This window comes from Microtus oregoni, unplaced genomic scaffold (genome assembly GCF_018167655.1).
Source record: "Microtus oregoni isolate MIOR12 unplaced genomic scaffold, Mior012 000026F_ref0000081, whole genome shotgun sequence".
NCBI lineage: Eukaryota > Metazoa > Chordata > Mammalia > Rodentia > Cricetidae > Microtus > Microtus oregoni.
The window spans coordinates 4,328,310-4,351,226 of NW_024543085.1; the positions used below are offsets into that span (position 1 = coordinate 4,328,310).

At 40.6% G+C, this 22,917-nt stretch overlaps 1 pseudogene; it reads left to right on the top strand.

Annotated features, from left to right (window-relative positions):
* Positions 1-14,660: 14,660 nt before the first annotated feature.
* On the top strand, positions 14,661-15,916 carry LOC121463254 (annotated as a pseudogene).
* The last annotated feature ends 7,001 nt before the right edge of the window (positions 15,917-22,917 follow it).

Sequence of the window (22,917 nt, forward strand, 5' to 3'; positions counted from 1 at the left end):
CACGCCAACGGTCTCTATCTATGGAGTGAGATGCGTTATCCACCAGGTGGGCACATCAATCAAAGGCTTAAAATATTGCTATGGAGACAGATGCTTCTTATAATTCAAAGAATTCTAGTTGGTTAAAATTAGGTAGCAACATGCATCTGCTTTATTGGCTACTGCTCATATTCACCCTGCTTTCCAATAGGAACATGGCTGTTAGAGGTCATTTCAAGTTCTCTAGTAGGCACATTAAATTTTATAGAATTAATATAGTTAAACAATCTTATCAAAACTATTTCAACATTTTGTGTGTGTGTGTGTGTGTGTGTGTGTGTGTGTGTGTGTGAGTGTGTGGTGCTGAATATAGAACCCAGGGCTCCGAATACACAAGGAAAGACATTTCCCATTGAGCTACAGCTCCAACCATTCACAGTGGCGTCAATCTATTCCATGGTTCAGGCAATCTTCAACTGGAAATCTTCCTGACTCAGCCTTGTGAGTAGCTGGGGTCACAGACTTGCACCAGCAGTCTTGACATATTTGAGAACTTTTGATGAGCTATTAGATTCTGTTTTACACTAGTTTTTTTGAGACAAAGCTTATATAGCCTTAACTGTCATCAAATAAAAATAAAGTCTTCCTGCCTCAGTCTGTTGAGTGCTGGGATTACAAATATGTGCCACCATGACCTGCTCATGCTAAAGTTTTAATATCTGTCATGTAGATTTCAAAGGAAATATATGATCTGTGTTAAAATTTTGTAAAATTTATAGTTGAAGCTATACCATGTGTTTTCCCATTCTTGAAGTTTTCCACTAGCTAGATCAAGTACCAGTTTTCTATTTTAATTACAGTTAAAGTTTAAGGTTTCTGTCCTCAGTCATGATGACCACATTCCGAGTGCTCAAAAGTTCCTGCAGGTTATCTTGAACCAGCTGTTTTCTTTGTTAGACAAACTAGAGAGCACAGCCCTCATGTACGACCTCTGCTAACCGCAATAAGGTTGTTTGGCTCATTACCCAGCCTCTTTTTCTTTTTCGTCTCCTTGTCCTGGTTCTACGCTTCCATTTCAGCAGTGTTAGCTTCCTTTGGGAACTTGCTAGAAACGTAACCCTCTGACCCAAGTCCAGGTCTTCTAAGTCAGATGTCCTGATTTAATGAGTTACTAGATATGATCTTGATGCTTGCTAGAATTCGAGAACCTCTGAGCTATAGAAAATTATACTCGAGAAAGCGAGATAACACCAGTAAGAGTGTTCCTTCCGGACACGGGGAGGGCACAAGGTTTGTGGAGAGAAGAGAAGAAGTGAGGCTTTTTATCAGGGGAATCCCAGTGAATCTTCTTCACGTCGGGTCCTAAAGAAACCCTGGACAGGCTCTTCCAGTACCTCTTCACCCCGCTCCCTACCCCAAACCTCTCCAACCCAAGGGCTTGGCTTCTCATTCTATATAAAGCTGCTATTTCACCTATGTGCTTTCTTGATCTCCGCTCCCTTCTTGGTTTTCTCACCTTCTCTCCTCATCCTCGTCCTCGTCCTCCTCGTCCTCCTCGTCCTCCTCGTCCTCCTCTTCCTCCTCCTCCTCCTCCTCCTCCTCCTCCTCCTCCTCCTCCTTCTCTCTCTCTCTCTCTCTCTCCTCTCTTCCTCTCTTCCTCCCTTTTCCCCACCTCTCCTCTCATGGCCAAGTTCAGTCTGGACTCTTCCAGATGCCTCTGGTTGTTCTCTCCATCATATCTATAATAAATTCCTTCTCCGCAGCCATACCTTGGAAGGGTCACATCCTCATTTTCATTCACTTACTGGTTTAATTGTTCAACTAGTATTTAAGAAGGAAGGGACCGTAGAATATGCTGATAGACTACTCTCTGCCTGCTCGTTTAGTCCTGAGTGGGGTTTAGATGCTAGCAAAATGCTGAAGCTCTCCTGGTGATCCAAGGAAACACACAATTCAAAAGATTTTAGTAATATTTGGAGTTTCATAGCCATCACCTCTACTGGTTTTAAATCATTTTCATCATCCTTCCCCTGAAACACACCTCATGCTATTAGCGGTACTTCCTTGCCAGTCACCCTCCAAATTTTATCACTTCACAATGAACATCTTAGTTCTCATAACTTAGAAAATATATCACTAAGCACTCTACATTCCGGTAAAACATGTTCTGCAGATATTCATATTAATTTTGACAATACTAAAGGACTCCTCTGAATTATAGGTCTCCCCATGAAACCAAAATATTATTTTGAAGGTTTTATAAAAATACATACAATATGCAAACTTTTTACAGACAGTAGCTAAAACTGATCTTGACTGGGAGGCGAAACATATTCTCAGTATAACAAAGAAAAAATGATCTCTTCTTGTGCATGACTACCAATAAAAGACTCTGAATTCATGCAGGGGGCAGAGACCCATGGGGCTAATATACCCCCAATGAAGACCTCCACCTAAATCAGATCAGAAAGAAAAGCAGTGGGGTCCAGAGCAGCCGTTCAGCAGAAACACCCCTTGGCCCATTCAGCAGTGCGTCCTCGAGAAGATGAGGAGGGAAGCCCCTGGGACAAACAAAAGACCAAATGCTTAACTCAACCTTGAGAGCAACTCTCTAAACACAGCCTCTTTTGATCTCCTAGGGCCAGAGGATGATAAAATGGTTTGTGGGCTCTGGTTGGTGCCACTGGGATGAGAGGCTGCACATCCCGACACCCCCACTTCTCTTAGCGGCCAGCTTTGTTCTTCACAGCCCTGGGGCATGCATTCTCTGGGAGGCTAGGGAAGTTATTGTTATCAGATAGATATATCAGTTTCAGGGACAATCACCTCAGGGTGGGGAGAGAGAGGGAGAGAGAGACAGAGAGAGAGAAAGAGAGAGAGAGAGACAGAGTGAGGAGAAAGAGGAGAGAGAGAGGGGGGGAGAGAGAGAGAGAGAGAGAGAGAGAGAGAGAGAGAGAGAGAGAGGAGAGCACCTTGGCTCTAAAACTTAAAGATTTAAGGGAAAGGAAGGAGATGTGGGTAAGAGGGAAGGAGACGTGGGTAAGAGGGAGACAAGAATGTATCAACTTTCTCAATGACGCCTTGGCTTTGTTTCTGAAACTGGCACATAGAGAAATGTATTTGCCCTGAATGTACAAGAAAGTCAGCACACAATGCCACTTAGTCCTGAGAGGAAAGATATAATAGATATTTGGGGGTAGGGAGAGGGAAACCACAAGCAAATGAAATAAAAAAGTGGAGGAAGACTATCCCTAACTAATATCATGCCCCTGCCTAACACAGGGACACACACACGGCTTAAGGAAGCCAGTGAGTTCTGAGTCTCGTGTAAAAGTTAAAAAAATAAATAAATAAAACAACCCTCGATGGCAAAGGCCCCTGGGTAAACGATGTCATTTCTAATTTCTCCCATTCCCTTGATTTAGAGCAGGCCCCAGGTCTGAAATTCACACCAGTTCTTTGTGCACAGGGATGCAGGCTGCTAAGGTCCAGGCCTGCGGAACAGGGACATGCGCTTCCTGTGTGATTTCAGCAAAGCTGCCCTGTTCTGTCTCATGTTTAAAATAATTTGCCAGGTAAAAATAAACTTCTCAGACTCACAGAGTGAAAAATGTGCTTACCAATCCAATCCGGGTAAGTTTGGGATTGACAGAGAAAGTGCAGCCCGGGCTAATTAAATTACTCAGCATGTGTCTGAATGGTGGTTTCACCAGCAAGTTTATTAATTCGAATCATTATCATCATTATTCCCACTGCTGGTAAATTATGCTTTCCATGAGATAGCAGAAGGGACTGCTCTGTGATTCAGTTAAGCCTTGCTTAGCTTTCGGTCCCCATGCCTAGAAAGCAGACCTCATTTGCAGTAAGTTATCCCTAAGCAGCCTGTCCGAGTTGCTTCTGTTACTCTTTGGAAACAATTAAAATCTATGAGGGTTTGAGTTTTTCTTCTGCTTCTGCCAATGATTCTCACAAACGAATCCGCACGGTTCACACATCACTTCTTGGTCGGGTGATTTTTCTGCAATCCCAGAACTCCGCAGGCTGAGGCAGGAGAATTGTGAGTTTGGCATAAGTCTGGCCTGTGCAATAAGGAACTGAGTCAATCCAAATCAGAAACCAAACCAAACACATCTCAAAAAACAAAACAAAACAAAAGCTTCAACTAAAACAAGAAACCAATGCAGAATGTCAGGTCCATCAAAGGCCTGCAAGGTCTCTTTGTTCAACCCACGCTAGAGCTGATGAAGGAAAAGCTGGTCTCATGCAACTCCCTCTCCAGTCTGTAACCTGCCACCTGGAACTTCTGCGGAAAACCTTGAAACACACAGCATTTGACAAGGGTAGAAACTATACGCTAACATATATTCCCATATGGAAGAAATTGAATATGGGTTTCCCAATGTCTAAAAATATTCAAGAAAATATACAACTTTTTCCATGACTGTTGTTGCAGTTCATCCGGGTTGGGAGGAAAGAAAGACATGTGGTGAACCATCATTAGGTAACGGACCTCACCCGACACGACACGATCACCCATGCTTTCGAATCTGGATGACAAAGTTCCAAAAATGAAACTTTAGGCTGTAGCAGGCTGATGTTTCTTTTCCCCATTTGTGGGGGGATAGGGGAGACAGAAAGAAAAAAGGTGAATGATTATAGGAAATAATTTTTAAAAATTAAAATGTCATGTATAAACACAATGCCAATCTAGAATCTCCCTTCTTCCATATAACGAAGGCTTTTTAAAAAAATTTCATTCGTTGTCAAAGGAGCATAGATCAGCAACACCTACATATAACTGTCAAATGGATGTAGGTACAAAAAGACATTTCACTTCAATTTTTCGAGGATTATTTCCGGAGTGGGGAGCAGGGTCTGGTTATGTATCCCTGCTAGAACTTCTGGATGGTCATCCTGCCTCTATCACCCGAATTAGGATTGTAGGTACAGACCACTACACCATATGTTGGTGGCAGGTGTTAGGATTATAGGTGTGTGATATTGTAACTGTAATTCTTGCTTGATACCTGTTTTGTTACATACAATTTTACTATGTTAAAGTTAAAACCTTCCTTTTCATTTAGGCAAAAAAGAGGAGATGATGTGGAATTCCCCTCTATATGCTATGAATATGTTTTATTACCACTGGTTAATAAAGAAGCTGCTTTGACCTATGGCAGGGCAGAATATAACAAGGTGGGAAATCCAAGCAGAGACAGAGGAGGAAAGAAGGCAGAGTCAGGAGATGCCATGGAGCTGACAAAGGAGAAGGATGAAGGAACATTACCGGTAGTCCACAGCGTAATGGCGATACATAGATTAACAGAAATGGGCTGATTTGAGATATAAGAGTTAGCTATGAATATGCCTGAACTGGTCAAACAGTTTTGTAATTAATATAGTGTCTGTGTGATTATTCAGGTCTGGGCAGCTGAGAAATGAACACACAGTTTCCATTTACAAGTGTGAACCACTGTTTCACACTCGTGTATATGAGACAAGTGTTAGGATGCAGGTGTGAACCACTGCTCCAGACTCGTGTATATGAGACAAGTGTTAGGATGCAGGTGTGAACCACTGCTCCAGACTCGTGTGTCTGTGACAAGTGTTAGGATGCAGGTGTGAACCACTGCTCCAGACTCGTGTATATGAGACAAGTGTTAGGATGCAGGTGTGAACCACTGCTCCAGACTCGTGTATATGAGACAAGTGTTAGGATGCAGGTGTGAACCACTGCTCCAGACTCGTGTATATGAGACAAGTGTTAGGATGCAGGTGTGAACCACTGCTCCAGACTCGTGTGTCTGTGACAAGTGTTAGGATGCAGGTGTGAACCACTGCTCCAGACTCGTGTATATGAGACAAGTGTTAGGATGCAGGTGTGAACCACTGCTCCAGACTCGTGTGTCTGTGACAAGTGTTAGGATGCAGGTGTGAACCACTGCTCCAGACTCGTGTGTATGAGACAAGTGTTAGGATGCAGGTGTGAACCACTGCTCCAGACTCGTGTATATGAGACAAGTGTTAGGATGCAGGTGTGAACCACTGCTCCAGACTCGTGTATATGAGACAAGTGTTAGGATGCAGGTGTGAACCACTGCTCCAGACTCGTGTATATGAGACAAGTGTTAGGATGCAGGTGTGAACCACTGCTCCAGACTCGTGTATATGAGACAAGTGTTAGGATGCAGGTGTGAACCACTGCTCCAGACTCGTGTATATGAGACACGTGTTAGGGTACAGGTGTGAACCACTGCTCCAGATTCGTGTATATGAGACAAGTGTTAGGATTACAGGTGTGAACCACTGCTCCAGACTCGTGTATATGAGACAAGTGTTACAATTACAGGTGTGGCACACATTCATCATGCGTGTGTGTATGTAGGATGGTGGGTGCCTTCCTATACGGCCCCACCATTGTGTTTGGTTTTGAGACAAGGTGTGTTACTGAACCTGAGACTGTTTCCACTAAGCTGGTTGTCTGAGAACTCCCCGGGTCTGCCTGTTTCTGCCCTCCAACAGTGGGGCTACAGGCACGTGCAATCATGCCTAGTTTATAACTGATTACTGAGGTCTCAGAGTCAGATCGCACTGCAAGTCATCTTACCACTGAGTTATCTGCCCAGCCCTTATGCCAAGGTTTATTATGCAGTGATGGAAGTCCAGACTTCATGCTTGCACAGTGAGCACCCCAGCTACTCTCTTCTTCTAAAAAAATCATCAGTTGTCTCCCTTACTCAAGGTATGAGCGAAAGTAAGTAGACTTTCAATAACTACGAGTATCACCAGGTTCTTAGGACTGGGAAAAACGCAAGGCCTTACATGGCTGATGCTCTTGGTAAAACAGAAATTGAGGTTCTTGAGAAGAAGTTTTCTCAGCTGGAATTATTTTGAGCATGGAAATATAACATTTCTAAAAAGGACCGTCATTTTACAGAAATAGTTTTCCGGGTGTTTTACACTCACTTCAACCATCTTTGGGAAGATACAAATAGGATATTTTTGTATATAGTGACTGTGATCGTTTCTAAAAACAAACACACACTTCAGGTTTAAAAACTCCCCTGTGAGGTGTGCAGGAAGTGCCTTATCTGTGGCACTAGTGCATTCTGAATTACTGCCAAGGAATGCCATAGAGGCCTAAGCCAGAATAAAAACAGTTTTTCTGCTTCCTTCCCAACACTTCCCAGAAGAGAGTCCTTAACTAATGCAAAAAAACAAAACAAAACTAAAACAAACACAAGCCAAAGCAAAACAAAACAAAACAAAACAAAACAAAAAAACTCTCCTACACAGCTCTGGCTATGAGAGGATGTCACAATTGGATTTGTTTTTAGGGTGGTCGCTCTTTCAGGCTGTAGCTAGTTTTATGGGTGCAGCCTGGCCAAGAAGAGAGACTGGGATCATCTAGAGGTAAAGCCTCTGTCTGGAGCCGAGGAAGAGCAAGAGGGGGAGGAAAGGCCAGAACTTATCTAGACTAGGCAATGATGAAAGCAGACAGGAGTCAGCAGGAATCAAGGGTATATGAGGAAATAGCTGATTTTCCTGCTCAAGGTAGGGAGAGGATGTGATACAAAGCAGTATCTGGAGTAACAGACCTTCTCCACATCCAACACAGGCGTAGCCCCAATGAAGCTTTGTCAGAAGGACTCAAGAGCTGAAGCCAGATGGACAACACACACAAAAATCACCAGGATTCCAAGCAGGAGTTCTGAGATGTCTTCTCTGAAGTCAGAAGAGTGTGTCCTAGCTTGGCGCCTGATGGGTATATGAGGAGAAAAACTGTAAAAGGTTGCCAGGGAGTCATGAGCCACATAATTGTAGTGTCAGGGACCTAATGGGGGGAAAACATATAAATGATCTCCATTCTCAGTATCCTTTTTTTTTTTTTTGATAGTTAGCAATGTAGCTTGGTATTCATGAGTAAACGGCACCCTCTTGGATTTGACTGGCAAATGTGATGAATCTGAAGATAAATCAGTACATCGCAGCCCACATGTAGGTCTAGAAGAGACTCGAAAAGATTCAGAGCAGTAGACAAGAACTATAAGAAGAGTTAACACTATATAAGAGAAAGAGAGCAATGCAAAGGGGTAGAGTGGAGGGAAAAAAGGGTTTCACTCTGCTAAGTTGAGCTGGGTGCTAAAGAGCATGGCACCCATGAAAGGGAGGGTGAGAGGAATATTTATTTAGCTGTTTTATTCTTAGGTATGGCATTAGCAGTTTATAACAAGCACACAGTAGCATGCTGGGGCTCTATCATTTAGTTAGCAGCAAGAGGAAGAGGGCTTGTCTTTCCTAGAAAGTCCTACATTTGGGAGTTAAAAGATATGTTGGCCAGGCATGGTGGCACATGCCTTTAATCCCAACACTAAGAAGGTAGAGGCAGGTGGATCACTGTGAGTTCTAGGGCAACCTCGTCTACGAAGCAATTCCAGGACAGTCAGAGCTACACAGAGAAACCCTGTCTCACGAAACAAAACAACAACACAAAAGACATGTTGGATTCTCAAACAGTTCCATATAATTGAAAGAGAGGAGATTCTTCCATTCTACTAGGCCAGCATTGTTCTGCTACCAAAACCTGACAAAGACAAACAATAAAACATTGGATTAATATTCATGATGAACATAATTGTAAAAAAAACCCTCAAAATACTTGCAAATTGAATTCAATAATACATTAGAAATTCTCATACACTATGAGCGTGATATCCATTCACTGCAGAGATGGAGAGTTCAAAATGCAAAAGTCAGTAAACATACAGGGAGTTAAAGACAAAAATCACATGATAAAGGAACAGATTTTTAAAAAATTCTCCAACATCTATTTATGATAAAGGCCACAACAGGACTAGGTATAAAAAGATCATACACCAATATAATAAAGACTATCAATGAGAAGCTCTCAGAGAGCACACTGAGTCAGGGAAAAACCTGAGAAGGTATCAAAGATAACATGTATGGCTTACTCTTGTTCAGTATAGTAATCGAAACTTAAGACAGAGAAGTTAAAAAAGAAATAAAAGTTCATAGCAGCATTGTTTGTAACAGCCAGAACCTGGAAACAGCCTAGATGTCCTTCAATGGAAGAATGGATGAAGAAAGTATGGAATATATACCTATTAGAGTACTACTCAGCAGTAAAACACAATGACTTCTTGAATTTTGCATGCAAATGGACAGAAATAGAAAACACTATCCTGAGTGAGGTAAGCCAGACCCAAAAAGAGGAACATGGGATGTACTCACTCATATTTGATTCCTAGCCATAAATAAAGGGCATTGAGCCTATAATTCGTGATCCTAGAGAAGCTAAATAAGAAGGTGAACCCAAAGAAAAACATATAGGCATCCTCCTGAATATTAACCTTCATCAGACGGTGAAAGGAGACAGAGACAGAGTCCCACATTGGAGCACTAGACTACAATCCCAAGGTCCAAATCAGGAGCAGAAGGAGAGAGAGCACGAGCAAGGAACTCAGGACTGTGAGGGGTGCTCCCACACACTGAGACAATGAGGATGTTCTATCGGGAACTCACCAAGGCCAGCTGGCCTGGGTCTGAAAAAGCATGGGATAAAACCGGACTGGCTGAACATAGTGGACAATGAGGACTACTGAGAACTCAAGAACAATGGCAATGGGTTTTTGATCCTACTGCACGCACTGACTTTGTGGGAGCCAAGGCAGTTTGGATGCTCACCTTACTAGACCTGGATGGGGGTGGGTGGTCCTTGGACTTCCCACAGGGCAGGGAACCCTGATTGCTCTTTGGGCTGACGAGGTAGGGGGACTTGATCGGGGGAGGAGGAGGGAAATGGGAGGCGGTGGTGGGGAGGAGGCAGAAATCTTTAATAAATAAAAAAATAAAAAGAAAAAAGAAATAAAAGGCACACAAACACGAAAGGAAAATTATCATTAATCACATATGCTATGACTATATACAGAAAAACATACAGTCTGCCAAAAAGCTATTAAACTAATTAAGTAAACTAACAGGACATAAAATCAATATACAAAATTCAACAGCTTCTGTATACCAATAATTTATTCACTGAGAAAGAAATCATGGCAACCCCATGCATAATAGTCACAACCCATACCTAATGCATAATAAGATATTATATAGGGAAATGAAAAATATTGACAAAGAAAATTACAGAGCACAATAAATAAATAAAAAGGCATGCATGTTAATGGATTGAAAGAAATAATAAGTGCCCATGCTGCCAAAGGCAATCGGCAGTCAATGACGGTCTCCATCAAACACCAGTGATGTTTTTTGAGGCACTAAAAACCCTAAAATTCTTATTGAAGTACAAAGAACCCCAAATCACGAAAGCAACTGAACAAAAACACAAGCCTGGAACCATCACAAAGCTTGATTTCAAAGCATACTACTGAGCTGTGCTAACTAACACAGCATGGCATTGGCCTAAAACCAGACATGGAGACCAACAGAGCAAACCAGAGGATCCAGAAATAGAAGGACATATTTTTAACCAACTGATCTTCACTAAAAATGTCAAAACTTTATTTGCAAGTGTTAGCTTCTTCAATAAATGATGCTGGGGAGTCTGTGTATGCAGAAGGTTGAAGTTTGGTGCTAATTCTTATCCTCTCTCCAAAAGAATTACATAAAAATAAACTCAAAAGTGGTGGAAGATGTAAGACCTGAGACCCTGAAGCTGTGAGAGGAAAATATGGTGAAATACTTTATAATATTGGCATAGAAAACGGATTCTTACATGGGGCTCTCTCTCTCTTTCTCTCTGTCTCTCTATCTCTGTCTGTCTCTCTCACATACACACGTGCATATGCAAGGCCTTAAATATTCTTTCTGAACACAGGAGAGGTCCTTAAAGAGGAAATAAATCCTTTTTAAAAATCTGTGGAAACACAAACAATGGAAGGAAAAGGATAAAAGAATATGATGAATGAATTTCAAGAAATAGAATCAAGTTTTAAAAACTCAAAATGGGGGGAAAACTGTAAAATAAAAGTTTAGGAACTCGACCAGGAATGTCAGAAGCAAACCTTACCAAAAGAATATAAGAGATGGAAGAAAGAATCTCAAACATTGACGGCATGGTAGAAAAATTGGATACATTGGTCAGCGAAAATGTTAAATCTAAAAAAAAAAAAAAAATTCTGGCACATAATATCCAGAAAACTCAACGCTCAATTAAAAGACCAAATATAAGAACAATAGGAATGGAGGAAAGAGAAGAAACCTTGGTCAAAACTACAAAAATATTTTCAATAAAATCATAGAAGAAAATTTCCTAGCCTAAAGAGGAGATGCCTATCAAGATCCAAGAAACATACAGAGCACCAAATAGACTGACACCTAATAATCCAAACATGAAACATACAGAACGAAGAATACATAATAATATGCTGCCAGAGGAGAAGATCAAATAGCCAGGATGGTCTGGACACATGTGTTGTAGATGCTAAGAGACCACAGATACCAGTCAAACTACTGTACCCAGGAAAACTTTCAATTACCATAGACAGAGGGAATAAGATATTCCATGACAAAACCAAACTAAGCAATATCCTTCTCCAAGCCCAGCCCTACAGAAGGGGCTAGAAGGCAAACTAGAACTTAAAGGTTAACTATACCTTCCAAAAGACAGTAAATAATCAAAAGAGGGAGACACATACATACCACTACCACATTAGTAACAAAGTAATTTGGAATAAAAAAAAAAACCACAGCTCATTTATATCTTTGAACACCAGTGGTCTCAAGTTCCAAACAAAAAGGCACAGAAAACAGAGTGGATGCAAAACCAGAATCCATCCTGTTGTCTTCAGGAAACACACCTTAACATGAAGGATGATACCACCTCAGGCTAAAAGGATGGGAAAAGTTATTCCCAGGAAATAGACCAAACTTGTGTAGTCATTTTAAGATCTAACAAAACAGACTTCCAACCAAAACCATTTGGAAGGGATAGGGAAGGACACTACATACTCATCAAGTAAAAAAATCTGCAAAGACGACATTGTAATGCTTAACATCTGTACACCCAATACCAGGGCAACAGAGTTTGTGAAAAAAAAATATGATTACAGCTTAAATCAGTCATTGACCCTCACATGCTGAGGTAGGAGACTTCAATATGCCCCTCTTGCCAACAGACAGGTTATCCAGACAAAAGCTAAAGAGAGATGTAGGAGGTAACTGAAGCTATAAATCAAATAAACTTAACTGGTATTTACAGAATAGTTCACCCAAATACAAAATAAGATAACTTCTTTTTTTTTAGAATTATCTCAATGTTTATGATTATTGATACATAACATTATAATTGATAAAACATCACTCAGAATAAAATATATCTTATAAGCTATGTGATGTCTCCTTTCTTGTTATGTAAAATATTGTCACAACCAAGTACTAAATTAATGGTAAACTTTCCAATGTAAGTCAACATAGTCAATAACCTTTACCCCAAACTTCAAAATCTGAAGCTGTAGCCTTACTTTCCCAAAATTTTTGAAAGAAAATTGTGCCTCAATTTGACCTGAACTCACTTACCTTTTTATTTAGTTCAAATAATTTGGTATTTTGGTGGGGTAATAAGTCATTTATTTGCATCCAGCTCACGATGATAAATCTCAAATAGAGGCCTGTTCATAAAAGATGCTATTCTGAGAGAGGATGAAGTCCCATGTCTACTGCGCAACTCAGAATGATTTTCTTTCCAGTCCTCATAGAAATGCAGATCTGTGCATACCACCTTGTACTTAATGAGTTCAAATCTCGCCCATGTCATCTGGGCTATTTCCTGAACTTCTCAGCAGAATGTCAGATGAATTTGGAACCAGAAAGGCACAAAATGAATGGAATGCACTCATATATCAAAAAAGAAGTGGAAATCAAAAATGATTATTCCATTGTTTCACTTTAAAATAAGATAACTTCTTTCTAGCACTTCAAGGAACTTTCTCCAAAATTAACCACATACTCAGACACAAAGCAAGTCTCAACAAATACAAGAAAATTGAAATAACTCCCTGAATGCTATCAGACTATCAAGGATTAAAGCTGTATATAAACAGCAACAGAAGCAACAGAAAACCTACAGTCACCTAGAAACTGAACAACTCAATATTGAATGAAAAATGGGTAACGAAAGAAATCGAAGACCATAGAATTGAATGAAAATGGAAATACAACATATACAATCTCATGTGACACAGTGAAGGCAGTTCTTAGAGGCAAGTTTATAGTACCAAGTGCTACATAAAAAAAAATTGAGGAGATCTTAATCTAGTAATTTAACAGCATACCTAGACTATCTGGAACAAAAAGAAGAAATCACACCTCAAAGAGCAGAAGGCAAGAAAAAACTCATTATTGAAATCAATACAATAGAAACCACAACAAATACAAAGAAATCAATAAAACATAGAGTTGGTTCTCTGAGAAAATCAATTAGATTAACAAACCCTTACTGAAATTAACTAAAAGAGAGATTATTCAAATTAACAAAATCAGAAATGAAAAAGGGGACATAACAACAGACACCAAGGAAATCCAGAGAATCATAAGGACAAATTTTAAAAACCTGTTCTATCAAATTGGAAAATCTAAAATAAATGTATATAATTTTCTCCATAGATATTACTTGCCAAAGCTATATCAATGTTGGATAAGTAATTTAAACAGGCCTATAACAACCAGTGACATAACAGTCATTAAATGTCTCCCCCCCCCAAAAAAAAATCTAGGTCCAGATGGTTTTAGTACAGAATTCTACCAGATGTTCAAAGAAGAGTTAATGTCAATACACCACAAATTATTCCCCAAAACAGAAATAGAGGGAACACTGCCCAATTAGTTTTATAGGGCCACAGTTACCCTGATACCCAAACCACATGAAGTCCCAACAAAGAACGAGAATTGCAGAGCAATTTCCCTTATGATCCTAGATGCAAAATTACCCAATAAAATCCTTGTAAAGTGAGTCTAAGCACACATCAAAAAGATCATTCACTGTGATCAAGTAAGCTTCATCCCAGAGATACAGAGATGGTTTAACATATGTAAACTGATAAATAAAATCTACCATAAAAACAAACTAAAAACCAAAAACCACACAATAACTTTATTAGGTGCAGAAAGGGTTCTTGTCAAAATCCAACATCCCTCATGATAAAAAGTTCTGGAGAGATTAGGAATATAAGAGACATACCTCAACATAATAAAGGCAGTATACATCCAGCATCTCTTTAAATTTAGAGAAACTCAAAGCAATCCCATACTACTCAATACTGTACTTGAAGTCTTAGCTAGAGAAATAACAGAACTAAAGAGGACCAAGGGGATACAAATTGTAAAGGAAGAAGTCAAAGTATCTTATTTTCAGTTGATATGTTAGTATATATAAGTGATCCCGAAAGATCCACCAGGAAACTCCTACAGTTGATAAACCTTTTAAGTAGCTGGATACAAAATTAACTCACAAAAATGTGTATCCCTTCTTTATATAAATGACAAATGGACTGAGAAAGAAATCAAGGAAACATCACCTTTCACAATAACCTCAAACGACATAAAATATCCTGGGGGTAACTCTAAGCAAGTGAATGACTTGTATGATAAAACTTCAAGAAAGAAAGAAAACTGAAAAGATATTAGAAGATAGAGAGACTTGGGTGAAGATGGCGGCAGCCGGGGCGGTGAACTGCATCATGGAGGTTTCCTGTGGTCAACCAGAAAGCAGTGAGAAGTCCAATGCTGAGAACATGCCAACCAAAGACTACTCCTTTGACTCCTATGCCCACTTTGGCATCCATGAGGAGATACTGAAGGATGAGCATCCTTATATACCACAACTCCATCTTTCACAATCGGCACCTCTTCACAGACACAGTAGTGCCGGATATGGGCTCAGGCACTGACCAGAATCCCCTACACGTTTGCGGCCAAGACAGGAGCCCACAAAATCATTGGGATCGAATGTTCAAGCATCTCTGATTATGCTGTGAAGATTGTCAAAGCCAACAAGTTAGCCCACGTCATCCTCAAAGGCAAGGTGAGAAGGTGGAGCTGCCTGTGGAGAAAGTGGACATCATCATCAGTGAGTGGATGGGCTACTGTCTCTCTTTTTTATTTATTTATTTATTTAAGATTTCTGTCTCCTCCCCGCCACCGCCTTCCATTTCCCTCTCCCTCCCCCAATCAACTCCCCCTCCCTCATCAGCTCGAAGAGCAATCAGGGTTCCCTGCCCTGTGGGAAGTCCGAGGACCTCCCACCTCCTTGCAGGTCTAGTAAGGTGAGCATCCAAACAGCCTAGGCTCCCTACTAGTCCATGCTCAACACCGTGCTGCATGCCTATGACAAGTGGTTGGCACCCGATGGCCTCATCTTCTGTGAGGACCAACAGTACAAAGACTACAAGATCCCCTGCTGGGAGAATATATGGTTTCGATATGTCCTGCGTCAAAGACGTGGCCATCAAGGAGCCCTTGGTGGACGTGGTGGACCCGAAGCAGCTGGTCACTAATGCCTGCTTCATAAAGGAGGTGGACATTCATACAATCAAGGTAGAGGACCTGACTTTCACTTCCCCTTCTGCCTACAAGTGAAGCAGAATGACTACGTGCATGCATTGGTGGCCTACTTCAACATCGAGTTCACCGATGCCACAAGAGGACGGGCTATTCTACCAGTCATGAGTCCCCATATACACACTGGAAGCAGACTGTGTTTTACATGGAGGACTACCTAACAGGAAAGACTGGCAAGGAGATTTTTGGCACCTTTGGCATGAAGCCCAAGGCCAAAAACAATTGTGACTTGGACTTCACTATTGACCTGGACAGCTAGCTATGTGAGCTCTCTTCTTCCACCGACTACCAAATGCACTGGGGTGGTGCCAGGCTGGCCCTCCGCAGAAGTGGGCTCAGGGGCTGAGCTTGGGGGATGGAAGAGTACATCGTGACTGTATTTTGCATAACTTAAGTTTTTATATGGTTGTGTTTATGCCAATAAGTCCTCAGCTTACAAAAAAGTAGAAGATGGAAAGAACTTTCATACTATGAGCTAGAAGGATTAATATAACAAAACAAAAACGGCCATCCTACTATGAGCAATCTACAAACTCAATGCAGCGCACATCAAAAATCCAAAACAATTCTTCACAGAGCTCAAAAGGACAACTCTCAGCTTCATATGGAAGCACGAGAACCCAGAACAGCTAAAACTGCTGGAAGCATCACTATCCCCAATTTCAACCTGTACTACAGAGCTATAGTAATAAAAACAGAATGCTATTGGCACATAATGACACATTGATCGATGACATTGAATTGAAGACATAGAAACAAATCTGCTGTGGAATATTAGTTTAAGGTGTGTTACATTCATTTATACTGTGGGTTATTTTTTAGTGATGTATATATGTGTCACAGTCTTTCATGTTGCATTTGTTTAACTCTATGAAGCTGTGTGACTGTGCCTGTCTAAGACACCTGATTGGTCTAATAAAGAGCTGAATGACCAATAGCTAGTCAGGAGAGAGGGATAGGTAGGGCTGCCAGCAGAGAGAATAAATAGGAGAAAAAGAGAGAAGAGGGAGGAACAAGAAAAGGAGGAGAGGAAGACATCAGTGGCCAGCCATCCTACTGCACAGCCAGCCACAGAGTAAGAAGGGAAGACCTATAGAATAAATAAAGGTTAAAAAGCCCAGAGGCAAAGTGCAGTTAAAGAGACTTGATATAATCTAAGTTAGAAAATCTGGCAAGAAAGAAGCCAAGGTAAGAATGGCCATTCATAAGTAAGAAGAAGTCTCTATGTATTTATTTGGGAGCTGGGGGGTGGGCCCCTAAAGATGCAAAAAATGACATGTATGAACATCTTATTTTTTGTAAGGAAGCCAGAAATACACACAGGAAAAAAAGATAGTACTTCAACAAATGATTCTGGTCAAACTGGATGGTGCATGTAAAAGAATTCAAATAGATGCGTATCGCTCTCCACAAAACTCAAGTCCAGATGGATCCAAGACCCAACACAGAACCAGGCACACTGAACCTGATAGAAGAAATAGTGGGAAATAGCCTTTAACTTATTAGAACAGAAATAGACTCTCTTAACAGAAGAATACTTTTAGCTCAACAAGTAAGACCAACAATAAAAGGGACCGCATAAAACTGAGAGCTCCTCATGGCAGACGATGTCATCATATTATCATACACGTAAGGCTGGAAAAGATTTTACCAACTAGACATCGGATAGAGGGCTGATATCCATCATACTTAAGGAACTCTGAAAACTAGAAATCAAGAAAACAAATAATTCAATTAACAATGAAATGCAGATCTAAACAGAGAATTCTCAAAAGAAGAAATTAAATGGCCAAGAAACACTTAAAGGAATTTTCAACATCATTAGTCATTAGGGAAATGCAAAGCAAAACTACTTTGAGACAGATATTTTTTTTAAATCAGTCAGAATGGCTAAGATCAATAAAACAGTTGACAGCTCAGGCTGGTGAGCATGTGCAGTAAGGAGACAACTTAGTCACTGCTGATGGAAGTGCAAGCTTGTACAGCAACCATGGAAATCCGTGGGGCTGTTCCTCAGGAAGATGGGAATTGATCTACCCCAGGATCCAGCTATAACCACTCTTGGGCAGACACCCAAAGGAGGTTTCAGCCTACCACAGAGATTCTTACACAGCCACGTTCACTGTTGTTTTAGTCACAATAGCCACAAACTAGATGTCCCTCTACAATAGAACACATGAAAAAATGTTGTTTACGTAATAGAGTATTACTTAGCCATTGAGAAAAGTGAAGTTTGTTGGTAAACAGATAGAACTTAAAAAATCATCTTGAGTGAGGTATGCCAAAGCCAGGAAGACAAATTGTAGGTAGTTGTTTATATATGAATATGGACTCTTAAGTCAATGATAACAAAGCTACAATCTGTAGAACCATAGAGGCTAGGTAGAGAGTATGGGACTATGGGAGGTAGTAGATATCATTAGAAAAGGGAAATAGAACAGTTATGGATGGATTGGGGCCAGAAAGGGATGATCAAATAGTAAGGATTAGGGGAGTTGGGGACAAGGGAAGGAATATGGTGAGAGACAGCTAGAGTTAAGTGACAATTGAAGAATAGTATGGAAATCTAATACAGTAGAAGCTTCCTAAAATAGACAGATATATGAGGGGGATATAAATGAAATTGCGAAATGAGAGACAGAGTCCCAATTGGCCATCCTTTGTCCTCAAGTGAAGCTTCCAGGCCTGGGGTTGGATTGCATCTAATTGAATTTTTAGCTAAAGTAGTCCCCTCAGGCTTCCCAAACAACCCAGGCTGTTGCCAAGACTATAGTCACTCTCCACAAATGGACTGGAAGCCTCTGGGATATTCTGCTATACTTACAGCTCAGTGCTTTGCTCAGTCACCATCAGGCAAGCTTCCCCCTGCAATAAGAGAACAAATATAAAGATCCACAGCAAGACTTCCACGTGCAGAGAGTGACAACTTAGGAACACTCATCCCTAAATGGAAAGTCTCCATCGAATCACTCCCCTCAGGGCTCAGGGAACCCCGGGAAGAGGATGCTGAAAGACTCTAAGAGTCAGAGGGCATGGAAGACACCAAGAAAGTCAGACCTGACTCGGTGCTTAAGAGCCCTTGCTGCTCTTTCAGAGGACCTGGGCTCAGTTCCCAGCACCCACATGACAGCTCACAACCATCTGTAACTCCAATTCCCAGGGATCTGACACCTTCACAGCAATACACAAAAAAGAAAATTAAAATAAATTATTAAAAAAATAAAATAAGACCTTCTAAATCAACTTGAGCAGAGCTCATAGACCACACAGAGACTGAAGCAGCTACACAGGGCGTGCACGGGTTTGCACCAGGTCCTCAGCAGATACATTCGAGTTTCCGGTTTAGTGTTTTTATGGGGTTCCTGAGTAGGTCTCTGATTTTTGTGCCTTCTCTTGAATTATTTTTCTTTTCTTTGTGTGCTTTGTTTTTATTGTATTATACTTTATTTTGTTTATTATTTTTCCCTCAGAAACCTGACTGTTCTCTTTCTAATGAGAGACAGAAACAGAATGAATTTGGGTAGGAGAGGATGTGTGGAGAAACCGGGAGGAGTAGAGGGAGGGGAAATCAAGATGTATTGTGTGAGAAAAAAAAATCTATTTTTAATAGAAGGAAAAAATTTAAAAGCTTATATACTTAGAAAATATATCAACTTAGAAAAAAGTCAACAAAGTGAAGAGAAAAAAATCTTTTCAATGGGAGAAAATCTTCAGTAGAATTGCTAGATTTTAGGTGGATAATATCCTGAGTATAGAAAAACCTCAATATAATAATGGTTACATTCTATAAACCTATAGCCAACATTGTGTTGAATTGAGGAAACCCAAACAATGTCAGAAGCAAGATGGGCATTGTATTCCCATTGTTCTACCCAGTGTAATAATAGAGAGTAGAGCCAGAAGAAAGAAACCAAGCAACAGAGCCTTAAAATGATCTAAGTGGACAGTTCTCAAACGTGTCATGACTGATACAGAGATGAAGAGTACTTGGCATGCATAGCTAACATCAGGCAAATGCAAATGAAAGCTACAGTGGAATTTCATCTTTTCCAAGTGAGAATGACTACTACATATGCATACATATATGCAGATGCAGGCAGGGGTGTAGAGCGAAAAGAGCCCCTGGGCACGGCTGGTAGGGATGTCAATCAATACAGCACCGTGGGAGACTGTGGAATTCACTGGAGAGCTGACACTAGAACCTTCGTCCAATCCGCCTTTCCCACTCCTGAATATGGACTGAGCGATACAGCGTGCACATACACAAGGATACCTGCATATGCATGCTCACTGCAGCACTTAGGATGTGGAGTCAGCATGCATGTCCATCAACAGATAAATGGATAAAGACGTATAATATATCCCATATGTAAACACTATTCTTATTGAACCTTGTGCATCCAGTAGAGCATTATGTAGCCCAAAAGAAAAGTATAGTAGTATCCACTGCAGGCAAGGGATAGAACTAGAGGACATCAGTAAGCCAGACAGGAAGACAAATATCAACGTTTTTTCCTCAGCTGTGAGGACTAAACAAAATAAAGCGGTTTATTCAAAAGCAAAAGCGGAATGATCAGGGCATGGAAGGAGGGAGCATGGCAGTAGGAAAGAGGCTGGAGGAAGGTTCACAGACACTGCCAACTCAGCTGTATGGTGTGTTGTGAAAATATCACTTTCAATCCCCCATCCACGCAATGACTATGTGTATATAAAGACAATGAAAGGCTTGCTGGAGATAAAGATGGAAACATCATAAGGTATAAAAAATGAACAAATAACACATAAAGTCATCTTGAAAATCTCTACGTGTCATAAACATGGCAATTCTTCTCTCATAAGAAAATATGAATGAAGATTCTTTGCATGTCATCTGGGCCAATGGTTTTTGCACTAAAAATACACAATAATTGTTTATATGTCTATCAGTCTTGGAATGCAAACTTCCAGAAACAATTAAATATGACAAGACTCAAAACACCTTACAAGTCCCCAGATCTATAGTGAACCCGAACCAATTCTAGTCTACAGTGATCATTTTGAATTTTTTATTTGATATAATTAGAACAATCCACTTTTGCATATTAAGGCTATTTCATGCTCAGCATCTCAATTCAGCCAAGGGTAGACAAGTTTCTTCAGGGTGATCATCCGTGTACAATGGTGGTTGAGGTCATTTAGTCTCCTCATTGATCTCCCTACAGAATAAGGTTCAAGGGCCCCTGAGCATCACTGGGGATCCTCTAGAACCTTTAAGGGTATACCATTGGGTCAAAATATTTTTTAAATAATTTTAAATAATTTACTTTTATTTTATGCACTCCAGTGTTTTGCCTGTAGGTATGTGTGTATTGGATCCCCTGGAACAAAGTTACAGACAGTTGTGAGCTGCCATATGGGTGCTGGAAATTGAACCCCGGGTTCTCTGGAAGAGCGGCCAGTACTCTTAACTACTGAGCCAACTCTCCAGTCCCGGGTCAAAAATATTTTGATAAAATACTAAGCCATTTTCTTTCTTTTTTTAAATTTTTTAAAATTTATTTATTTATTAAAGATTTCTGCTTCCTCCCCTCCACCGCCTCCCATTTCCCTCCCCCTCCCTCATCAGCTCGAAGAGCAATCAGGGTTCCCTGACCTGTGGGAAGTCCAAGGACCACCCACCTCCATCCAGGTCTAGTAAGGTGAGCATCCAAACTGCCTAGGCTCCCCCAAAGCCAATACGTGCAGTAGGATCAAAAACCCATTGCCATTGTTCTTGAGTTCTCGGTAGTCCTCATTGTCCACTATGTTCAGCTAGTCCGGTTTTATCCCATGTTTTTTCAGACCCAGGCCAGCTGGCCTTGGTGAGTTCCCAATAGAACATCCCCATTGTCTCAGTGTGTGGGTGCACCCCTCGCGGTCCTGAGTTCCTTGCTCGTGCTCTCTCTCCTTCTGCTCCTGATTTGGACCTTGAGATTTCAGTCCGGTGCTCCAATGTGGGTCTCTGACTCTGTCTCCTTTCATCGCCTGATAAAGGTTAATATTCAGGAGGATGCCTATATGTTTGTCTTTGGCTTCACCTTCTTATTTTGCTTCTCTACGATCGCGAATTATAGGCTCAATGTCCTTTATTTATGGACTAAGCCATTTTCTTGGTTGACATGTGAACTCTTGTTTGGAAAGCCATGGTGGAAGAATATTGTGATCTTATTCCAAATTGAGCCAATGGCATCAGAGTAGGCCAGCAGACATATTTTTTAGACCATTGTGCACTCACAAGAGAAAAAGGCCAATGTCACTTAAGAATGTCCTGGATAAAGGAGTAATAATTACTGATTTGGATAAATCTAGATTCTTGAGTGTGTCAAAATGGGAGGTCTAAGTACCCACCACTGTGCTCTGAGGTACAGTACGGCTCTGTACAGACGCTTGAGAGCGGAGCTAGCTAGATTTCTTTTCCTTTTCATTGAAAGTCAGTTTTACTTGAAAGAATGACTGACAAACTATGGTTATTCATACTTAGGTGTGTGGCAGACATTTGTCAAAAAATGAACAAAGTGAACTTGTCACTTCAAGGAAAACAGCTGACAGTATTTGTTGCCAACAATAAAATTTAAGCTATCAAGCAAAAATTAGAATTTTGGAAAATTCCTATCTGCCACTGTGAACTTGACAGCTTCCCAATATTGAAGGGCTTTTCTGCTAAGACTGGGGTGATACGAATGACTGTGATGCTGTGTTGGGAAGTGTGTCAGCTTTGGGAAAGTCTGTGTGATTGGGAGGGCAATGCTTCCCAAATGACCAGCGTATGGTGTTAGAAAAGCAGCGATGGATAAAGGCCTCATTCAACATGCAAAATAGACCAGGTGGCTGGGATATGTTGATACAGGGAAGAGGGCAAGTTCACTGACACACTTGCAGGTTTCTTACTGCAAGGATTCTTGTAAAAACTGCCAGTGACTGAGTTTGGGTGTGATATCAAAGAATAACCACAAGCATTCAAAAGGCAATAAAAACCATATTTCTCTTTCAAACTACGTACCTGTATGAGGCTAGATTTTCTTCGTATATAAAATAACAATTGAGAACCAGCTACTGAAGGACATGTGAGACTTCATTATGCTAAGCCAGACACTGAAGAGACTTGCAAAAGTGAAATGCCACTTTTACTAAATTCTTTTGATTTTGAAAATGATTATTTGGCATTCAAATGTGTTATGTTAAAATATTGGAGCTTATTGCTGTTACTTAAGAAAATGAAAAAGCAATCACCTTTAACTCTTCTTAAGTTTCTAATATCCTAAGTATCAGTAGATATAATCCATACAAATAAAAAGTTCTTTGGGGTTATAAATATTTTAAAGAATCCAA